The sequence below is a fragment of the Acomys russatus genome, chromosome 15, assembly GCF_903995435.1.
Source record: "Acomys russatus chromosome 15, mAcoRus1.1, whole genome shotgun sequence".
In the NCBI taxonomy this organism is placed as follows: domain Eukaryota; kingdom Metazoa; phylum Chordata; class Mammalia; order Rodentia; family Muridae; genus Acomys; species Acomys russatus.
The window spans coordinates 2,661,016-2,679,895 of record NC_067151.1 but is presented as its reverse complement, the minus strand read 5'-3'; the positions used below and the strand labels follow the sequence as shown (position 1 = coordinate 2,679,895).

Below are 18,880 nucleotides of genomic sequence, written 5' to 3'. Positions count from 1 at the left end.
CTCTCCCTGTGTCATTAGTTACAAGTCATTAAATTTATAATTTATTTTTATCCAAGTAACTATATCCAAGGATGTACCATTTGTTAATAAGCAGTACAACTGGCTTTTGGAATAATCATAACCAAACAAAATATGATCGTTTGGTTTTTAAAAAGTTAATATCGCCTGGAAACTAGTAATACAGATCAGAGCAATCTATTAGTAAGATATGAACTTCTCTAACAAATGTCCTCTACCTAAAGGCAAAAACTTATTAATATCAGAGAAAACTACATTCTATTTCAAAGTTAAAGAGACACAGTTTATTCTTTAATAAAGTAAGTGAGAAAATGCATGAGTATAACAGGAAGCAATGAACTTAGACCTTGTCCTAAAGCTGTCTCATTAAAAACCAGAACACTCTGTTAGGCTGAATCAACTTTTAAATAAAAAGAAATGAATAGTTTGACCTGGATGACATCTGAAAACACAGTTGATTTGTTCCACTTTAAAATAGTAGTGGATGTTACCATCTCCTTAATTTGTAGCTTTTAGTATAACTGATTTTTTTTCTAATCCTTCAACCTGACATTTCAAAACAAAGAAAAAATAAAGTCCTCAAGGCATGGGGCTGGAGGAAAAGGCAAAGGGTTTAAAGGACACCAGGGAAATGCAAGATGAGACAAGAACTAATATGCAAAAATAGGGGTAATAGGTGATACAGAGAAGTGATGAGGTGGGAAAGTCCGGTGAAACTGTACATGAACAAGAATGAAGAATGGAGGGAACATGTGAGACTAGAAACAACTAAATGCCAGTATACTAATGCTTGGGTGGACATTAGGAAGAGCTGAACGGAAATTTGTGCAATCTCAGGTGCTGACCTCCATCACTGTCCTTTTGCTGTGTAGAGCAATAGTATTGTGGACATTTTTCATGAGAAAATTTCAAGATTTGAGTGTAAAAAGAAAATCACACAGTCTTTTGTGTGCATGCACATATGTGTGTGTGGCTACATGGATGTGTGCCTGTGTGTGTAGGGGGGTATGTATGTGTGTGTCTTTGGAGAATCGAATTCAAATTTAGATGTCATTGTCTGGATTCATGTTGATTTTTCACTCGGGATCTTTCAGTGGGACCTGGGGCTCAGTGATTAGTTAGGCTGAGCAGCCGGCAAACAACAGAGATGACCATTTCTACCTTCCTGGCAGTGATTTCAAGTAGATGTCACCAGCCCAGCATTCTAAAGGGGCTCTAAAGATTGAACCTATGTCTCCATGTTTTCACAACAAGCTCCTTAGCAAATGAATTATTTATCCATTCCAAAGAACTTTTTAGGATGTGTTATAACTGAATTTAGGAACTGAGGCACGTTAAGCACTCATCCATTTATCTTTTGTATTATTTTATTTGCATTCTCATCATAGCCCCTCCTTCCTTTCCTCCCAGTCCCACCCTCCCTCCCATTCCCCTGTTCCTCAGAAAAGGCAAGCCCCCCCCTACTAACCCACCCTAGCTTATCAAGTCTCATCAGGACTAAGATTTTCCTCTTTCCCTGTAAAAGCTGCAAAATATGTAGTACCCCTCTTGGTGCAATTGCTCATAGCTATGCCTTTGGAATTTTCAGCATTTCACAAGATTTACATGATATAGACATGAAGTACATACAATAGAAACAAAGGTAGCATCGATTATAGAAAAAAGAATGACCCACATTGTAATCATAAAATGACATAAATCTTGTCAAGTGCTGTAAGATAATTACAAGAAATGATCAAGAAAACTTCCATGGATTGTAGTGGCTTGAACTGGTTCATAATAGCAAATAAATTATTAATACGGAGAGTAGATGAGGGCAAGTCAAAAGAGAAGAAAAGTATGTGCAGAAGAAACACACTCCAAAAATCAGTTCATCACAAAAATCCAACCTGCCTACAATATTGCAGTTGTACTAATTCATTAGTTAGGGAAGTTTTTAAACTAGAGGACATACAAGAAGGGTGTGTTCAGTGGCACTGTAGGAAATTCTAAAGGAAAAGTTGACTGATCTATATAACACTCAGACTGTTTATAGAATTTCTTTTTATATTTCTTTTATTTATGCATTTATAATTAAATCACCCCCTTTCTTTTCCTTTTTCCAATTCATAGAACTCTTAAGGATTATTAAAGTCATCATTCCAAAGCAAACATTTCACCTCAAAGGGAATATGCCCTAGTACATGAATGATCATCACCTGGGAACACACATTTAGGTCACTTCAATTCCATGTCCTCATGTTGAAGCACTTTAAATAACGTCATAAACAAAACACTTTTAAAATATATTGATGGAAACATTAAATAGGTGAGTTTAAGCAAAGAAGGGAAATCTCATCTATAGGCCTAATTGGAAACTGCCTGTTTGTACATTTTCAAGAGTTTACATTATGTTTTTGGTTGTGAGCCATCTCTCCAGCCCACTTGATTTTTTTGTCAAAGAAGCCAAAACCATACAATGGAAAAAAGATAACATCTTCAACAAATGATGCTTCTCTAACTGGATGTCTACTTGTAGAAAAATACAAATAGACTTTTATTTATCACCCTGGACAAACTAAAGGCCAAGTGGGTTAAAGACCTCAACATAAAACCAGACACACTAACTCTGTTAAAAGAAAAAGTTGGGAAGAGCCTTGAGGTTATTAGCACAGGAGTCAGCTTCCTGAACAGAACACTAACAGCTCAGGCTCTAATATCAACAACTAATAAGTGAGACATCATGAAACTAAAAACCTCTGTAAGGCGAACGACACTGTCAACAGAACAAAATGACAGTCTATAGGCTGAGAAAAGATCATCACCAACTCTATACCTGACAGAGGACTAATATCCAAAATACAAAAGAACCCAGGAAATTAAATACCAATAAACCAAATAATCCCTTTCTCACAGGTGGGTCTGTCAGATATTTTGGGATAGAAGGCTGGAGATGATGCTCCATTGTTAATAGAGAGTTTTGGGTGACCATTCAGGCAGTTAACTGTCTCTGTCATTTTTTTCATTTTGGAAGCTGATAACCTGTACTTCCAGTTCATTCAGGTAACTAAGTTTTATTCCTTCTCGAGTCTCTGATGGGGTTGAAGACCGGAAACTTTAATCTTACAACTAAGCTTAGTTGGTTAATGGTTAAGATGTTTTTAGAGCCTGTAGCCGAAGAGGCGGCGGGAAAGCAGCTGTGGGACTGATGGACTTTCAGGTCAGTGTTTGGTTTCTGCCCAGTGTTTTGAGTTGTGTTCACGTTTCACCTGCCCCTCGATCTGGAGCTGCAGCTGCGGCCTAGTGGACCAGAGCATCTGGGATGAAAGGCCCAAAGCTTGGGGACTACACAACCCCCTCCATCACCCCTGGAGAGAACATAGTTTCAGACACGCCTTGGGACCGCTGCAAGGAAGATGTTGCTGTTGGACTGGATGAGTGGGAGAAGATGGAAGGAACTGGTGATAAGCAGTGGGTTTAGCTCCCTTCTCCAGGAGCCCACTGTTTCTACTCGATTTAGTGGTGCTGCGAGACAGAATGCCATGAGCATGTCTTGTGTGGATGGAAAGAGTTGTGAAGCAAAGGTCATCTGGGAAAACTGCCGGAAGATTTGATGTATACTTTATCAGCCCACAAGGAATGAAATTCCGATCGAAACATTCGCTTGCTAATTATCTTCTTAAAAATAGATTTTTCTTAAGCCTGAAGATTTGATTTTACTGTAGTGTCTAAAGGAGGCATCAGGCCAGGTTATAAGGACCAAAGCTTGGCAGCTCTGACTTCCAGCAGCCAAACAAAAACGACATTTCAAATCGGAACCTCAGGACACGAAGCAAGTGGAAAGCAGATGTGCCACCTCTGCCAAGTGGTAATTCAGAGTTGCCAGCTAGCAACAGACCACCAAATGCTACTCCTTTGCAATTGAAAGATGCTGGCTCTGGGACGATGAGAAAACCCAAAAGAAAGGTAACTGTTTCAAAAGGAAGTGGAAGTGAAAAAACAAAACAAAGGTGCAGGAAGAGTCTCTCAGCTTCTGCTCAATGTAACAGAAAAAGAGAATCTGTGATTCAGAAAGCAGGTGACAAAAGTGAATGCCAACTCAACAGAACCCTCTGCCTTATGGGTGCCTGCAGGAGTGAGACTGTCAGCGTGACTGGGAAAGAAAAGGACCTGGGAAAGGAAAAACCACAGACCCCACCGACCCTGGCATTACAAAGAAATTACGTTCAACTGAAGAAGCAGGTGATGCCAAGCATGAGCAGACTTTTTTAGAATCAGAGGAAATCAGATCCATGAGGGGGAGGCACGTTTGCATATCGACGTTTTACAGGGCAGCCCAGCTGCTCACAAGGCAAGAAACACTTTACTTCTGAGACATTTCGAGAAGACAGCATCCCACGAACACAAGTAGAAGAGTGAAAAACAAGACTGTATTTTTCCAGGAAATACAACAAAGAAGCTCTTAGTCCCCAAGACGCAAAGCTTTCAAGAAATGGACCCCTCCTCGGTCACCTTTTAATCTTGTTCAAGAAACACTTTTCCATGATGCATGGAAGCTCCTCATCGCAACTATATTTCTCAATCGGACCTCAGGCAAGATGGACATCCCTGTGTTGTGGGAGTTTCTAGAGAAGTACCCTTCAGCTGAAGTGGCCCGAACTGTTAACTGGAGGGACGTGTCAGACCTTCTTAAGCCTCTTGGTCTCTATGATCTCCATGCAAAACCGTTATCAGGTTCTGAGATGACTATCTGACAAAGCCGTGGAGGTATGCAATTGAGCTTCATGGGATTGGTAAACATGGCAACGACTCTTACTAGATCTTTATGTCAATGAGTGGAAGCACGGGCACCCTGAAGAACACAAGTTAAATAAATATCATGACTGGCTTTGGGAAAATCATGAAAAGCTAAGCCTGTCTTAAAGCTGCCTGTTTGAAATTTTCTATGCATTGCTTTGTGCTTCCATTTCTAAGGGCCCTGTGGTGTACAGTGAGCTTCTTCTCAAGCATGTAGGTTTTTTTTTTTCAGCTTGTTAGAAGCCAGTGTATGTCTTAAGCCTTTGCCACAGCTACATCTTTGTCACTGAGTGTTGTCATATTTTAAAACTTGAAAAAATAGTTTTGGGGTAAGGGTCCTAAAAGTGTGTTCAGTTTTTCCAATGATGAAATTTGATATGTTGGTGCTCAAAGTCATTTACCAGGACTATTGCTGAGGAAAGGCTAAGATCATATTCTCTTTTTGTACAAAGTGATATTAGGGTATACAACTGTGTGCCATTGTTATGGGTATTGCAGTGTTACAATTTAAATAGTGAGGCATTTACCTTAGAAAGAAATCACCAAATAAGAACTAAATTGACCAATGCATGGTGGCACACACCTGTAATCCTGTCACACAGGAGACTAAGGCAGGAAGATGGAAAGTTGAGGCCCTTCTTGTCCTACATGTAGAGAAAGACTGTCTCAAAAACAAACAGGGGTTCTCGAGAAATGGCTCAAAGGTTAAGACCACTCTCTGTTCTTTGAAAGGTCCGGAATTCAATTCCAAGCAACAACATGGTGGCTCACAGCCATCTATAATGATATCTGGTGCCCTCTTCTGGTGAGCAGTTGTACATGCAGGCAGAATACTGTACACATAATAAGTAAATAAATCTTTGGGGGGAGGCGGGTGGAAACAAACAGGACATGGCCAGTAAGCTGGCTCAGTAAATAAAGTCACTTGCTGCCAAGCTTGATGACATGAATTCCATCTCGGGAACCAACTCCTGAAGGTGAACCTCTTACCTTCACCTTAACTTATATATATGTGTATCTTGAAATTTACAGGCAAATGGGTGGAACTAGAAAACATCATCCTGAGTGAAGTAATCCAGACCCAGAAAGACACTCATGGTATATATTCACTTAGAAGTGGATATTAGCCACATAATATAGGATAATCACACTACAATACAGAGACCTAAAGAAGCTAATAACAAGGAGAAGCCTAGGAAGAATATTTAATTCTCATTCAGAATGGCAAACACGATAGATACTAGAAGCGGTTGAAGAGAAGGAACAGGACTGGAGTCTAACATAGAGGTCCCCTGAAATAAATAGCTATTAAGGAACTAGAGATGTCCCAAAACAGTTTGGCTCTAAACATGCATCATTCCAAGATACTCTCAATCACTGCAATTTTGATCAGATAATCAGCCTCTTAGTGGGAAGTATATCCTCTGAGAAATTTTCTTCAAAATATAAACAATTATGAATGTTCCATTTTCCACTTCTCTAATATCTCCAGAAACATTATAAATGATGTCAAATTCATGAAGTCATTTTCAAAGTACACTTTAGCACTGGCATTTTCTGTCAAACTTTGAGCAACAAAAGGCTATGATTAACGAAAATAACCTCACAAGCTACAATGACTAATGACAGTGTGGTTTCAGCTGCGCACACACACACAAAAAAAATGTGAAAATTCTCTTAAAAGTGAAGGAGAAAAATCAATACTTCAATCTAAGGGTGGGAGCATTGCCCTGTGGCTACTGGAATATTTGTCATAAGTACTGAGCATTTACAAATCCTGAGGGCCTCCCATTGTTCTCATAACCCCCAAAATCCAATGTGGATTCCTGTGGTGCAACATATGTAAGCTGGTACAATCAGCTTCTGACATGGCCTCAACTTCAAACTGGAGGCTATGTGAGACTCAGCAGATGGCAAAACCCATCCAGCTCGCGCAAGTGTGTGTTCAGCAGAAGGTGCTCATATGTGCTCTTGTACCCAGCTGGGTGGAAACATCTCTAGAAGAGAAATAAACAACTTTCAGCTTCACAGTAGTGACTGGGAACTGCAACTATATCTTGCTGCTTGTTTCTTTCTCAAAGGTCAAACATGTAGTAACAAAGCTTTACCTAATAATTAACTGGGCCTAGGAAAATTTACCTTTCAACAGTGATCAAGTTAAAGTCTGTATTCTCTCATTGCTGTAGAATTTAAATTTAAAAATTTTCTTCTATGAGACTGAGTTCAGGGCAATGAAAATAGGCCAGTGCTTCTATCAAAAGCAAGAAGATCTGAATCCAATCCCCAAAGCCCACATTTAACAACAGGAACAATAACAACAACAAAGCTCAGCATATGCTGTTAAGAAAGCAGACATGAATGTATGAATCCCGTGACCTCAGTGTCTTGCTAAAACATCAAGTTGGTGAGTTCCAGCCAGAGAAAGACCTTGACTCAACAACAACAACAACAGATATTATCACAAGTGTGTCACCCAAGTTTGGTACCTGATCTCCACATGTACATGCATGCACCCACACACATGCAAAAACAACTGAGTTAACCTTTTAATTATGTTCAAACTTAGCAGAAAAGAACATGTTTCCAGTAATCCAAAGAAGATATCAACATCTAAATCTAGGATGAAAAAAGGAAATTGCAAATGAAGAAAGTATGACAGAGCTAGTCAATCCAGTTGACAAATTCAAAACCTAACTTTAATCACTGAAGAATGACTATTCTATCTCTAACCTTTAAAGGTACTCAACCCAAGGTCCCTTTTTTCTGAAACATTTTTCTACATGCACACTGTCATCATTCTTATTAAACTTGTCACAATTTTTGGTCCTTATCTGCCTCACTTGCTTCTTTTCCATAAGCTGGCTACTCTCTTGGGAAAGATTTTTCTTTTTTTTAAGTTAATTCATTCATATTACATCTCAGTAGTTATCCCATCCTTTGTATCCTCCCATTCCTCCCTCTCTCCCATATTCCCCCTTCTCCCCTCCCCTATGACTGTGACTGAGGGGGACCTGCTCCCCCTGTATATGCTCCTAGGGTATCAAGTCTCTTTTTGGTAGTCTGCTATCCTTCCTCTGAGTACCACCAGGCCTCCCCATTAAGGGGACATGGGCAAATATGGGCCTACACCCTTCACGTTAGCCACAAGCAATATAAAATATCTAGGAGTTACTCTAACCAAGCAAGTGAAGAACTTGTTTGAAATAAACTTTAAGTCCCTGAAGAAAGAGATTGAAGACAACTCGAGAAGCTGAAGGGATCTCCCTTGTTTGTGGATCAGGAGAATTAACATAATAAAAATGGCGTTCTTAGCAAAAGCAATTTACAGATTAAATGCAATCATTATCAAAGTACCTACAGAATTTTTTAAAGGCATTGAAAGGTCAATTCTCAACTTCCTATGGAATAACAAAAAAAAAAAAAAAAAAAAAAAAACAGAATAGCTAAAACAATCTTATACAATAAAAGATCCTCAGGTGGAATATCCAAACCCAATCTCAAGATGTACGATAGAGCAATAGTAATTAAAACAGCATGGTACTGGCACAGCAGTAAGCTGGTTGATCAGTGGAATCGAATCGAAGACCCAGAAGTAAACCCACATACATATAGACACTTGATTCTTGACAAAGAAGCCAAATCTGTTCAATGGAAAAAGGATAGCGTCTTCAACAAATGCTGCTGGTCCAACTGGATGTCTACATGTAGATAAATGCAATTAGACCCATATTTGTCACCTTGCACAAAACTCAAGTCCAAGCAGATTAAAGACCTCAACATAAAACCAGAGACACTAAATCAGTTAGAGGAAAAAGTGGGGAAGAGCCTGGAACACATTGGCACAGGAGACAACTTCCTAAACAGAACACCAACAGCCAGGCCTTAAGGTCAACGATAAATAAATGGGACCTCATGAAGCTGAGAAGCTTCTGTAAGGCAGGAGACACTGTCAAGAGAACAAAGCAACAGCCTAAAGACTGGGAAAAATCTTCACCAACCCTACATCTGACAAAGGTCTAATATCCAAAATATATAAAGAACTCAAGAAATTAAACACCACCAAACCAAATAACCCAATTGAGAAATGGGGTTCAGAACGAAACAGAGAATTCTGAACAGAGGAATATTGAATGGCTGAGAAACACATAAAGAAATGCTCAACATCTTTAGTCATCAGAGAAATGAAAATCAAAACAATTCTGAGATTTCATCTTACACTCATCAGAATGGCTAAGATAAAAAATTCAAGCCACGCCATATGCTGGTGAGGATGTGGAGAAAGAGGAACACTCCTTCATTACTGGTGGGAATGCAAACTGGTACTATCTCAGAAAACTGGGAATAGGGCTTTCTCAAGGCCTAGCTATTCTACTCCTTGGAATATACCCAGAAGAAGCTCCAGCACAAAAGAGGGACATGTGCTCAACCATGTTCATAGCAGCCTTATCCATAATAGCCAGAACCTGGAAACAGCCTAAGTGTCCCTCAGTAGAAGATTGGATAAAGAAACTGTGGTACATTTACACTATGGAATACTACTCAGCTATTAAAAAACAAGGAATTCCTGAAATTTATGAACAAAAGATGTTTCTTTTTACAACCCATTCTTGTGGTGCTTTCAAGCTTAGAATTATAGAGGGTTCAAGTAGAAGTTAAAAGGTAACTTGAACTTCATTCCTACATCAATTACTTTTTTCTTTGCTATGACAAAACACCTGACAAAATAAATTCATGTTAGAAAATATTTTCCCTTGTCTTATAGGTTGAGAGTACAGTAGTTCACTGTGATGTGGAGCACATAGTGTCTAAAGCATGGTGTGACAAGTCACCTTGTGTCCATAGTTAGGAAGATAGATACTTTATGTCAACTAAACCTGAAAGTAACCTTTTCAGAAATGCCCCTTGTTAATCAGACATCGATGTTCTAGGACCACTTTATAAAACACTGGCCTAGAGGAATGTGATAGTCTCCATTGCTAATCTGGTGAGATAAGAATCATTTAAGAAACTCATCCAGGATATCAGTAAAGGTATTTTCATGGAGGTTTGACTAAACAGGTAAGACCTGCTCCAAGCATGAGTAGATCCACCTTCTAGGCTGAATAAAATAAAGAAAGCAAGTTTCACATTCCTACAATGGAGATTGCCCCTCCAGATTCTGTCTGGATCCATCTCCTCCAACTGAAGCTCCATAATAGCTCTTCAAACTCACATAGACACAGTCTAAACTGGTGCCCCACATCTTCTTATCTCAAGAGTACAATCATCTATTTTCAACTCCCAAATTACATATTGTGTCTAATATTTCAAGGGGAAATTCTAAATTTATAGTTTTTCTGTCTCAGTTGTGAGTTTTCTTTCCACACTCTTATTTGTCACATAGTGGGGTTTAAAATCTACTTGATACTTCAAGATGGGCACACGAGACTCTTATAGTCTATCCTGTCCTTCATAGTACTTCTACCCTGTAGGTATCCTGTCCTACCCTCAAGAAACAATGCATCTACAACTCGCACCTTCCTCATGTCTGTTCATATCCCATGGTTCACTCTCTAGATCCTTCCAAAAGCCCTTGTATTTGTTACTTTCTTGTTGTGACAGACTTCCCAACAAGAAGCAACTGAAGGACAGAGTGGTTTATTTCAGCTCAAAGATTTAGGGTGCACAATCCATCATGGTGGTGGTGGCATGATAGCAGGAGAGTGAAGTGACTGTTCACATTGTGTCCTCAGTCAGGAAGTAGAAAAGATAAATAAATGCATTTCACGTCTTTCCCCTGTTTATTTAATCCAGGATTCCAGCTTAAGGTATTGTAGTGTCCAAGTTTAGAATGGGTTAATTGATTAATCCAATTCACTAATTCCCTCAGGGATATTTCCAGGTGCATTTTTAAATCCTTTCAAGTGACAATTGAAAGGAATCTTTATAGCCTTAGAGCATGTACCTTCTCCAAGGCAATGAAAAGGACAATATCACGTGTGACAAACAATTGGGGAACATCCCTAAGCCAAAAAATACAGTTCTAGATAATGAATGCATACTGGTTAAAATGTAGATGACTTGCTCTGACCAATTCCTAATTGTACCCCAGTAGAAATAGAGTATCCCAAGGTTGCTAATTTCAGTGAATGACAGCCTTTGCACAGGTACCCTGAAAAAGCAAAGTTAAGTAAACTGGAGCTGATTCTTCCAGGCAAGATCCTTCGGGGATCCAAGATGGCGGCGAGCAGTGTGGACCGCGTTTGGAGGCTCCAGTGAACAATTCAGGGAATTTCACAGATTTCTGAGCAAGGAACACCGAGGTCCGAACATCACAGCAGCGGGAGTGCTCCACGGTTCGGAGGGACCAGGGTGCGGAGGACCTGTGTGCCCCTGCACACGGGAGGAGCTTGGTTTTTCTCTGATCGGAGCGGCAGAGGCAGCAGCACCAGCGGCACCAGCAGCGGCGGCTGAGGTTTGCAGCTCATAGCCTTCAGGTGGAGGCGATTGGTGTGGTGGCTGGTGGGAATTGCTGCGGGAGAGGGGACTCAGGGCAGGATTTGGGTCGCGCGGAGCCTTTGGACCCAGACTGGACTCGGCAGACAGTTCGGCCCCAGAGTCCCGGGTACTGGCCTGGCCCAGCAAGCAATTCTGCCTGAGGCACTAACTCAGCTCCAGCCACAGCTCCCCTGCTGTGGCGCAGGCTTAGTTGAGCACGCTGCTCCACACTAGGCAGCACCTCAGCTCAGCGGCAGCTCCCTGCGGTGACACAGTCTGGGCAGAGCACTTGGTTTCACCACAGGCACTAACGCAGAGCAGCTGCAGTTCTCCTGCTGTGGCGCAGGCCTGGCCGAGCACTCAGTTCCACCCTAGGCGCCATCTCAGCTCAGTGGCAGCTCCCCAGCAGTGAAACAGTCTGGGCAGAGCACTTGGTTTCACCATTGGCGCTAACTCAGAGCAGCCACAGTTCTCCTGCTGTGGCGCAGGCTTGGTGACGTGCTCAGTTGCATCCTAGGCACCGCCTCAGCTCAGCAGCAGCTCCCCTGCGGTGACACAGTCTGGGTGGAGCACTTGTTCCACCACTGGCGCTAACTCAAAGCAGCCGCAGTTCTCCTGCTGTGGCGCAGGCTGGACAGAGCTCTCGGTTCCACCAGCTCTAAAACTCTGGTTGGACACAGTGTGCAGTTTGAATCCAGAATTCCTGGCTGAGATTGGTGGTCAGTTCAGGCCCTGAGTCAATAACTGACCAAAGCACACAATTTGGGCCAAAAGGCCCTAGCGGAGCTTGGTGCGTAGTCCCAGCCCAAAAATTCTGGCTGGACCCTGTGTGCGTTTTGGGCCCAGAATCCCTAGCTGAGCTTGGCAAATGGTTCAGGCCCTGAGAATCAGGCTGAGTTCAGCCGGTGGTTCGGTCCCAGTGCTCCTGGCTGGACTTGGCAGGGAACACAGAAGGCTGTGGATACCTTGGCCTGACCCAACGCTCATTCAGAGACCCAGATCAATTGCAGGATCCACGGCAGAGGGGGGCTGAGGATCACTGGCTGTGAGAGACCAGAACAACAGGGCTAACCTCCTAACATCCACACCAGTGAAGCTTTGAGCACCCAGGTTAGGAAATCATGAGAAAACAAGTGAATCTATCATCAGACACCCTCCATTCAACTCTGGAAGCTACCCAACAAAAACAAAGACGGCAAGATGTCTAAAGGACAACGAAAAAGCATACGCAAAAAACCGCAAAACAACATGGCGTCGCCAGTTTCCAGCTATCCCAAAGAAAACAACCCAGAGAACTCAAATACAATGGAAATACAAGAAAATGACCTCAAATCCTTAGTAATGAGGATGATAATGGAGGAAACAAATAAAATTCGTAATCAAATGCAGGAAGACGCAGACAAACAGGTGAGAGACATAAAAGAAGCACATAGAGTGGAACTGGAAAAATTGCAGGAAAATGCAAACAACCAGATGAAAGAAATAAATAAAACGGTTCAAGCTCTGAAGACCTATAAGGAGGCAATGGAAGAAACTCAGGAATATACAAAAAATCAGATGAAAGAAATCAAAAAATCAGTTCAAGATCTGAAAATAAAAATGGGTTCAATGATAAACACACAGACAGAAGAAAAACGAGAACGTGAGACCTCAGAGAAGAAGGCGAGCAACACAGAGGTGAGCTTTTCTAACAGAATCCAAGAGATGGAAGAACAAATCTCAGGTCGAGAAGATACAATCACAGATCTTGAAGCAACCATTAAAGAAAATGCCAAATCTGGAAAACTCCTGACACAAAACATCCAAGAAATTAAGGACACCATGAAAAGAAGAAATCTGAGGATAATAGGCATTGAAGAAAGAGAAGACATCAGACTCCAGGGCCCAGAAACTATTCTCAACAAAATCATAGAAGAAAATTTCCCCAATCTAAAGAAAGAAATGCCTATAAACATACAAGAGGCCTACAGAACACCAAATAGAATTGACCAGAAAAGAAAAACTGCCCGCCACATAATAATCAAAACACAAAACATGCAGAACAAAGAAAAAATATTAAAAGCTGCAAGGGAAAAGGGCCAAATAACATTTAATGGTAAACCTATCAGAATTACACCCGACTTCTCAGCAGAGACCATAAAAGCCAGAAGGGCCTGGACAGAGATCCAGCAAACCCTAAGAGACCACAGATGCCAGGCCAGACTCTTTACCCAGCAAAATTATCAATAACCATTGATGGAGAAAACAAAATATTCCATGACAAAAAAAAAATTCAAACAGTACCTATCCACAAACCCAGCTTTACAGAAGGTACTACAAGGAAAACTCCATCCCAAAGGGTCAAGCTACAACCAAAACTACCCAGGAAATAGATAACTATCCCATGGCAAAAACACAACTACACACACGCTCGACTGGAAACAACATCAAAATTAAGACTCTTAACAGTCACTGGTCATTAATATCTCTCAACATCAATGGCCTCAATTCTCCAATAAAAAGACACAGACTAACTGAGTGGGTGCACAAACAAGATCCAACATTCATCTGCATCCAAGAAACACATCTCACCCATAATGATAGGCATTACCTCAGGGTAAAAGCTTGGAAAAAAATATTCCAAGCAAATGGTCACAAGAAGCAAGCAGATGTAGCCATTTTAGTATCGAACAAAATAGACTTTCAACCAAAATTAATTAAAAGGGATGAGGAAGGACACTTCATACTCATCAAAGGTAAAGTCAACCAAGATGACATCACAATTCTGAACATCTATGCTCCCAATACAAGGGCACCCACATTTGTAAAAGATCTCCTAAAAAAGCTTAAAGCACACATCGATCCCCACACAATAATAGTGGGAGACTTCAACACCCCACTCTCACGGAAGGATAAGTCATTGAAACAGAAACTAAGCCGAGAAATAACATCATTAACCAATGACATGGGTCAAATGGATCTAACAGATATCTATAGAACCTTTCACCCAAACAAGAAAGAATACACCTTCTTCTCTGCACCCCATGGAACCTTCTCCAAAACTGATCACATCGTAGGACACAAAGCAAGCCTCAATAGATACAAGAGGATTGAAATAATACCTTGTATCCTATCAGATCACCATGCTCTTAGGCTGCAATTCAACAACAACAGAAATAACAAAAAGCCTACACGTACGTGGAAACTAAACAACTCTCTGCTAAATGACACCTGGGTCAGGGAAGAAATAAAGAAAGAAATCAAGGAGTTTCTGAAATTCAATGAAAATGAAGAAACAACATATCCAAATTTGTGGGATACATTGAAAGCAGTGCTAAGAGGAAAATTCATAGCACTAAGTGCCTTTAAAAAGAAATTGGAAACATCGCACATAAGCATCTTAACAACACAACTGGAAGCCCTAGAAAAAAAAAGAAGCAGAAACACCCAAGAGGAGTAGACGCCTGGAAATAATCAAACTCAGGGCTGAAATTAACAAATTAGAAACTAAGAAAACAGTCCAAAGAATCAACAAAACCAAAAGCTGGTTCTTTGAGAAAATCAACAAGATAGACATACCATTAGCCAAACTAACTAACAGGCAGAGAGACAATATTGAAATCAACAAAATCAGAAATGAAAAGGGAGACATAACAACAGACACTGAAGAAATTCAAAGAATCATAAGATCCTACTTTGAAGGCATATACGCCACAGAATTTGAAAATCTAAGGGAAATGGACAATTTTCTTGATCAATTTCACTTGCCAAAGTTGAATGAAGAACAGATAAACAAGCTAAATAGTCCCATTTCCCCTACAGAAATAGAAGCAATCATCAATGGTCTCCCAACCAAAAAAAGCCCAGGGCCAGATGGTTTCAGTGCAGAATTCTACCAGACGTTCAAGGGCAAGCTAATACCGATACTCTTCAAGCTACTCCAAAAGATAGAAATGGATGGAAAATTACCAAATTCATTCTATGAGGCCATAGTCTCGTTGATACCTAAACCTGACAAAGACTCAACAAAGAAAGAGAATTTCAGACCAATTTCTCTTATGAACATCGATGCAAAAATACTAAATAAAATACATGCAAAACGAATACAGGAACACATCAAAGATATCATTCATCATGACCAAGTAGGCTTCATTCCAGGCATGCAGGGATGGTTTAATATACGGAAATCCATCAATGTAATCCACCATATAAACAAACTGAAAATTAAAAACCACATGATCATATCCTTGGATGCAGAGAAAGCATTTGATAAAATTCAACACCCATTCATGTTTAAACTTTTAGAGAGATCGGGGATACAAGGCACTTTCCTCAACATAATAAAGGCTATATACAGCAAGCTAATAGCCAAAATCAAAGCAAATGGTGAGATACTCAAGGAAATTCCTCTAAAATCGGGAACAAGGCAAGGCTGCCCACTCTCTCCATGTCTCTTCAATATAGTACTCGAAGTTCTAGCCAGAGCAATAAGACAACAAAAGGAGATCAAGGGTATCCAAATGGGAAAGGAGGAAGTCAAATTATCCCTATTTGCAGATGATATGATAGTGTACATAAGTGACCTTCAAAATTCCACCAGAGAACTCCTAAAGCTGATAAACACCTTCAGCAAATTGGCTGGATACAAAATTAACTCAAAAAAGTGTGTAGCCTTCCTATACACAAATGACAAGCTTGCAGAGGAAGAAATCAGGAAAACCACACCCTTCACATTAGCCACAAGCAATATAAAATATCTAGGAGTTACCCTAACTAAGCAAGTGAAGGACTTGTATGAAAAAAATTTCAAAACTCTGAAGAAAGAGATTGAAGATGACCTGAGAAGATGGCGTGATCTTCCTTGCTCGTGGATCGGGAGAATTAACATAGTAAAAATGGCCATCCTACCAAAAGCAATCTACAGATTCAATGCATTCCCTATCAAAATACCTACACAATTTTTTAAAGACATTGAAAGTTCAATTCTGAACTTCATATGGAAAAACAAAAAACCCAGAATAGCTAAAACAATCTTGTACAATAAAAGGTGTCCGGAGGAATCTCCATACCTGATCTCAAACTGTACTATAAAGTAATAGTAATTAAAACAGCATGGTACTGGCACAGCAACAGGCTGGTTGATCAGTGGAATCGAATCGAAGACCCAGATATGAATCCACACACATATGGTCACCTGATTTTTGACAAAGAAGCCAAATCCATTCAATGGATAAAGGATAACATCTTCAACAAATGGTGCTGGTCTAACTGGAGGTCTATGTGTAAAAAAATGAAACTGGACCCATATTTGTCACCTTGCACAAAACTCAAATCCAAGTGGATTAAAGACCTCAACATAAAACCAGAGACACTAAGCCACTTAGAAGAAAAAGTGGGAAAGAGCCTGGAACATATTGGCACAGGAGACAACTTCCTGAACAGAACACCAACGGCCCAGGCCTTAATGTCAACCATTAATAAATGGGACCTCATGAGGCTGAGAAGCTTCTGTAAGGCAGGAGACACTGTCAAGAGAACAAAGCGACAGCCTACAGACTGGGAAAAAATCTTCACCAACCCTACATCTGACAAAGGTCTAATATCCAAAATATATAAAGAACTCAAGAAATTAAACACCACCAAACCGAATAACCCAATTGAGAAATGGGGCTTGGAACTAAACAGAGAATACTCAACAGAGGAGTATCAAATGGCTGAGAAACACTTAAAGAAATGCTCAACCTCCTTAGTCATCAGGGAAATGCAAATCAAAACAACTCTGAGATTCCATCTTACACCCATCAGAATGGCTAAGATCAAAAACTCAAGCGACACCACATGCTGGCGAGGATGTGGGGAGAGAGGAACACTCCTTCATTGCTGGTGGGAATGCAAACTAGTACAGCCACTTTGGAAATCTATCTGGTGCTATCTCAGAAAAATGGGAATAGGGCTTCCTCAAGACCCAGCTATCCCACTCCTTGGAATATACCCAGAAGATGCTTCAGCACACAACAAGAAAATTTGCTCAACCATGTTCATAGCAGCCTTATTCATAATAGCCAGAACATGGAAACAGCCTAAGTGTCCCTCAGTAGAAGAGTGGATAAAGAAACTGTGGTACATATACACTATGGAATACTACTCAGCTATTAAAAACAAGGAATTCCCGAAATTTGTGGATAAATGGATTGAGCTAGAAATGATCATAATGAGTGAGTTAACCCAGAAGCAGAAAGAATCAAATGGTATATACTCACTTATATCTGCATACTAGCCCAAGGGGCATGTCCCACGAAAGCCTTCACTTACCAGGAAACTGGGACAGAGGGGAAGGCGTCCTATTGGGACTCTAAATGAGAGATGCATGGGAGAATAGCAAAATAAAAGGATACAGAGGGTCCTAGAAATCTACAAGTAGAACAATATGATAGGCAGATTTGGGCCCAGGGGTCCCGCTCAAACTAAGGCACCAGCCAAGGACAATACAGGAGGTAAACTTTAAACCCCTTCCCAGATCTAGCCAATGGTCAGAATATTCTCCACAGTTGAGTGGAGAGTGTGATACGACTTTCTCACGTACTCTGGTGCCTCACATTTGACCATGTCCCCTGAAGGGGGAGACCTGGTGGCACTCAGAGGAAGGACAGCAAGTAGCCAAGAAGAGACTTGATACCCTATGAGAATATACAGGGGGAGGTAATCCCCCTCCGGAACAGTCATAGGGGAGGGGAATAATGGGAAAATGGGGGAGGGGGAAGAAATAGGAGGATACAAGGGATGGGAAAAACATTGAGATGTAACAAGAATAAATTAAAAAAAAAAAAGATCCTTCCATTTTGCAGATGCCACAGTAGAGTGGCTTCAGAGGGACAGTCAAAGAACACACAGACAGTCAGCATGCACACATGAAAAAAAAAGTCACTATGGCTTTTCCCTCAGTCTCTTAAAATATAGTTGAATAATGGTGAGGGAGTTTAATGTGATTTGGGTTCCTACAATCTCAATCAAAGGCATCTCAGACTTTATAGATTAACTGAGGAATACTGATAACATAGAATGGCTCTCTCTGGCATTTTTGGTGGCTGATTGAGAACACTGATCTTGAAAGGATGTTTACTCTGGGAGACTGCTGGCCTTCAAAGAGCCTTGACTTTTGGATAGAGCTAACTTTGGAAAAGTCCTGATCTTGCGAGACCTGTGACTTGAAGAATGTTGACCTTGAGAGCGTACTGACCTTGGAAGAGCAGCTGTCTGATGAATTTTCCATGGCAGAAGGTCTTAAGAGAGTTACCTTCTTAACTTTTCATGTACTGTAAGGAAAAATTGCACACAGTATATTCTAAAAAGAGCTTCAGGCACTATATGGTGACTATAGCTATAACTATGGCCCAGACAAGAACTGTTCTATCTTCATTTATAATTGTTATCATACTTTGTGCAATATATGCCATGTAATTTTCCACAGAGCCTTTGAAATAGGTATTATTTCTGATGTGAGTTCAAGAAATGGTCTCAGAGACATTAAAACATTTTCTTTTTTTAAAAAGTAATTTCCATCTTTTAGTTTCTTTCAGGCATTGTTTTTTTGTTTGTTTGTTTGTTGAGACAGGATTTGTCTATGTAGCTT

The 18,880-nt window shown here is 40.6% G+C and overlaps 1 pseudogene; it reads left to right on the top strand.

Moving 5' to 3' along the window:
• The first annotated feature begins 3,303 nt into the window (after positions 1–3,303).
• LOC127198877 (methyl-CpG-binding domain protein 4-like) lies at positions 3,304–4,920 on the top strand (annotated as a pseudogene).
• Positions 4,921–18,880: the final 13,960 nt, after the last annotated feature.